Here is a 5357-nt window from a genome sequence, read left to right on the forward strand (position 1 = left end):
ATACACCGGCTACATAGGGGATGACAATGTTGTTGCGTTTGTCCTTCTTATCCTCCCTCGCTGGTGTCTGATCTTCTTTTCTGTGCCTCTTTGTTGACTTTAAGAACGCCCAATTAGGATAACCGCATGTTTTGAGTGCTTCCTTTACGTGTGTGTGTTCCTTCTTTTTTCCCTCAGGCTTAGAGGGAACATGTTCTGCCCAGTGGTGTAGGGTCCTGATTACTCCCAGTTTGTGTTCCAGAGGGTGATGGGAGTCAAAGAGGAGGTACTGGTCCGTGTGTGTGGGCTTCCGGTAAACTTCGATGTTGAGGTTGCCATTCTCTTCAATGTGCACAGCGCAGTCCAGGAAAGGCAAACAGTTGTCCTTTGTGTCTTCCCTGGTGAACTTGATGTTCTTATCCACGGCGTTAATGTGCGCAGTGAAGGATTCCACTTCTTGTCTTTTGATTTTGACCCAGGTGTCGTCTACATATCTGTACCAGTGGCTGGGTGCTCTCCCTTTGAAAGAGCCAAGAGCCTTCCTTTCCACTTCCTCCATGTAAAGGTTGGCTACAATAGGTGACACAGGGGAGCCCATGGCACAGCCATGTTTTTGTCTGTAGAAGCCTTTGTTGTATTTGAAGTATGTAGTGGTGAGGCAGAGGTCTAACAGTGTGCAGATCTGATCGGGTGTGAAGTTGGTCCTGTCTTCCAAGGAGCTGTCTTCTTGTAGTCGTTAACGACTACAAGAAGACAGCTCCTTGGAAGAAAAAACTGCCAGGTTACGCTGGTGGACCATTGGAGGATTGAGGTCAAGGCGTGTCCACACCAGAGTGGGGGTTTGAGGTACAGAAGTGTGCTGACAGGTCAACAGGACAGACTCCATCCCCTCATACACCTCCACAGCTGAGGTATGCTGGGAAACTGAGTACACAGAGACAGAAACATAAATCACCTGTGAGTCTAAACCTGAACTCTGTTTCATATCAGTGTGAGACCTTTCAGAGTTTGGAATCCATACAAACTCCAGAGGAGACACTGTGGGTGCCACGCCAGAGTGAGATTAAAAGCAAGGAGAAGGAAATAAGAACCCTCCATTTTGTCAGCCATCACAGTAACATGAGATCTCTGGAGCTGTGGGCACTAATTAAACATCAGAGGGAATAGTCCAGTCTATTACATTCAGCACCCCATGACTCTTCACTCATCCATCTCGCCAGACCCTCTTACTGTCCTTTAGAGGCCAAGAGGCTCATCCTGATGGACTGAATTGTGAGTTTGATCTGAATCAGAATCCAGTGTTTGATGGAAATCTCCTCCTGCTGCACTTCAACACATTAAAGAGAGAGAGATGATGATGAGAGCAGAGAGAGGAAGGTGTACTTACCGTGCAGGAGGATCACAAACACCACAAACATCTTCATGTTCCTGTCAAACTCAGAGACTCTTTAAAAGCCCTTCAGGACATCAGCTCACAGCAGCTCTCACTTTCCTCTGCTGATCATCTACTGACACTCTCACACTGCTCACACTGTCACAGAGTTCAGCTTCACACTTTGTTAAAGCACATCTGTGGAATGAAGTCCGGCCGCAAACAGATCACTTCTGAGGAAAGAGGAGGACGTTCAATTAATTGAAGGTTAATGTAAAAGTGTGATTCTGCTTCATGCTGACATAAAGTAGATCAACAGGTGTGAAACTATGAGGAAGCTGAATGCCTCGTCTTTCCTCAGAAGTGATCTGTGGCAGTCTGCCATCATGTTTGGCTGAAAGCTGACAGAGACAAACTCTGATTATGTTTGTGCTGCTCACACTTTACTATGAGGGGCCGTACAAGCCAAAATTCATTCTTTCACTCTCACACACATACATTCTTCTTTCACATACATATATTTTCACTCTCACATACATACATTTTCATTTATGCATTCCTACATTTTGCTCTCATTTACATGCATTCAATATGCATTTAATCTGACAAATAATATATGTATGTAAGAAGAGATACATGTCTTGTGTGCCACAAAACCAGCCAATCACAGACTTGGATGCAAAAAATATCTCATTGGCTGTTCTGGTCTCCAATCAGCTCGAAATGACGAATCCCAGATTCCATTTCGTCCAAAACTCAAACGAGGCAGTGGCAGAGGAGCACAGAGTGGCATAGTTTGAAATATTACTCTTTCTGGGTCACTATGGCGTTATTTTTGTACCACTCTTCTGAGCGCACGTAAAACAAAAGTTGAGCCCGTCCCATCTCGATCAAGTGACGAGGACAACGACATGACCGTTTCAGGAGATGATAAAATATTTCTTAACACCCTGATAGCTTGCTGAAGAGCTCAAGTTTCTTCTCCCCCCTCCATACTGTCAGACACTTGAAAGTGACCCGCGCGTGCTTCTCAGCCAATCACAGCGGTACAGACCCCCTGCCTTCCGTTTCCACTAAACTCTTTCATTCACATACATTATTCTCTTGCATACATATATTTTCTTCTGACATGTATGCATTCTCTTCTTACATACATATATTATTTGTGAGATTAAATGCATACTGAATACATGTATAAGAGAGCACAATATTGCAATGTGTGTGTTAAATATGTGTAAACATGAGAATAAAAATATCTAAATAGAAAAATTAAAATAAAATTATATGAGAGTGAAAGTATATGTATGTGAAAGAAGAATGTATGTGTGTGAGAGTGAAAGAATGAATTTTGGCTTGTACGGCCCCTCATACTTTACTGGAACACACTCAGCTGTGAGAAAGTGTCACATGTGTTCAATTCAATTCAATTTTATTTATTTAGCGCCAAATCACAACAAAAGTCGCCTCAAGGCGCTTTATATTGTACAGTAGATCGCACAAAAATAAATACAGAGAAAAACCCAACAATCATATGACTCCCTATGAGCAAGCACTTTGGCGACAGTGGGAAGGAAAAACTTCCTTTTAACAGGAAGAAACCTCCAGCAGAACCAGGCTCAGGGAGGGGCGGCCATCTGCTGCGACCGGTTGGGGTGAAAGAAGGAAAACAGGATAAAAAATCCAAACTGGTAGCTGGTTCCACAGAAGAGGGGCCTGAAAACTGAAGGCTTTCCCTCCCATTCTACTTTTAAATACTCTAGGAACAACAAGTAGGCCTGCAGAGCGAGAGCGAAGTGCTCTAATAGGTTGGTATGGCACTACACGGTCATTAAGATAAGATGGGGCCTGATTATTTAAGACCTTGTATGTGACGAGCAGGATTTTGAATTCAATTCTGGATTTAACAGGAAGCCAATGAAGGGAAGCCAAAACAGGAGAAATATGCTCTCTCTTTCTAGTCCCTGTCAGTACTCTTGCTGCAGCATTTTGGATCAGCTGAAGACTTTTCAGTGAAGTTTTAGGACATCCTGATAATAATGAGTTACAGTAGTCCAGCCTGGAAGTAATGAAGGCATGAACTAGTTATTCAGCATCACTCTGAGACAGGATATTTCTAATTTTAGAGATGTTGCGCAAATGGAAGAAAGCAGTCTTACATATTTGTTTAATATGTGCATTGAAGGACATGTCCTGGTCAAAAATGACTCCAAGGTTCCTCACAGTATTACTGGAGGCCAAGGTAATGCCATCCAGAGTAAGAATCTGCTTAGATACCATATTTCTAAGATTTTCAGGGCCGAGTACAATAACCTCAGTTTTATCTGAATTAAGAAGCAGGAAGTTAGCGGCCATCCAGGACTTTATATCTTTAAGACATTCCTGCAGTTTAACTAATTGGTGTGTGTTACCTGGCTTCATGGATAGATAGAGTTGCGTGTCATCTGCATAGCAGTGAAAATTTATGCTATGTCTTCTAATGATGCTGCCTAAGGGAAGCATGTATAATGTAAATAGAATTGGTCCTAGCACTGAACCCTGTGGAACACCATAATTGACCTTAGTGGGTGAAGAGGACTCTCCATTTGCATGAACAAATTGGAGTCTATTAAATAGATATGATACAAACCACTGCAGTGCAGTACCTGTAATACCTACAGCTGTAGGAGAGGAATCCAAGCTTTGGCATCGCTCTGAAAACTATCGCTGATCCTTTTACTCGCTGGCTTTCAAATAAAAGCTGAAATGAAATTTGTGGCGTTTGCAGGATCTAATCAATCACACAGGATCAGGGGATAAGACAGCAGAGCAGCTGATTTTACACCTGAAGATAAAACTGTAATATTAGAAACATATGAAGATATTACACACACAATACAGACTGCAGCTCAGACAGCTGCTGGAGACAGATGTGTGTGTGTGTGAGAGAGAGAGAGAGAGAGAGAGAGAGAGAGAGAGAGAGAGAGGGGGAGAGAGAGAGAGAGAGAGAGAGAGAGAGAGAGAGAGAGAGAGAGTGTGTGTGTGTGAGTGTGTGTGAGTACTTTAACTCCTTTATTCCACACAGACAGCTTCAGCATTTGTTCTGCTTTCTCTGCTTTTATTTGAACGTAACAGAAAAACACGACTAGAATTTACACAAACGTGTTTACAGGCTGACTTTAATGTGTTTCTACACATGCTTGTCCTCTGGTCATGTGATCATGTGGTTTGTAGGAACGCTCCTCTTCCTCAGAGGATCCACCTGTGCTTCCTCACCTCTCTCCTCCACCTGTTACAGTGAGGGAACGTCCTCCATGATGGAGGAGCTGCTGGAAAGTGCTGAGAGTTTCCTCCAGAGTGAGACCTCTGTCACAGTTCAGAGGATCTACGGCAGCAGAGACCTTCATGGACACTAAAAGTCTCAAACACACAACAACAACATCACACTGACTCCACTCTGACATCACTGATCAATAATCAAAGAACACACAGATCAAACTGATTGATCAGCCATCAGAGGAGTCGGATCAATGGAGCTGCTTCTGTTCCTGATGTCCCCTGTTTGATCCTGGACCTGAACTCTCCCTGCAGAGGAGACACAAGACAGATGTCAGAGGTGAAATGCGACATATTTGGATGTGATACTTAGAATTTCAGGAGAATTTCAACCAGTTTCAAAAGATGACATTTTACGTAAGTTTGAACTTATGTGAGCTGAATTTTCATAGATTGTTATTGTTATTGACCTCACTCTAATGTTACCAAAATTCATTAAAAACGTTTTCAGCTCGAGTTTACAGTATAATAAGAAAAAAACATAACCTCCTTCTCAGAGGTGATAATCAAATACAAACCTTTAACTTTTAGCTGCACTGATTTGTATCTAATCCAGACGTTCTTGCTGACGACTCCACATTTGTATCTCCCACTGTCTCCATCTGTGGGGTATTTCAGGGTCAGACTGAGGTCTCCAGTTTTCAGCAGGTCTTCATTCATCTTCGTTCGGTCTCTGTAAAGATGGTGCTGTTCT

This window comes from Pelmatolapia mariae, linkage group LG3_W (assembly GCF_036321145.2).
Source record: "Pelmatolapia mariae isolate MD_Pm_ZW linkage group LG3_W, Pm_UMD_F_2, whole genome shotgun sequence".
Classification (NCBI taxonomy): Eukaryota; Metazoa; Chordata; class Actinopteri; order Cichliformes; family Cichlidae; genus Pelmatolapia; species Pelmatolapia mariae.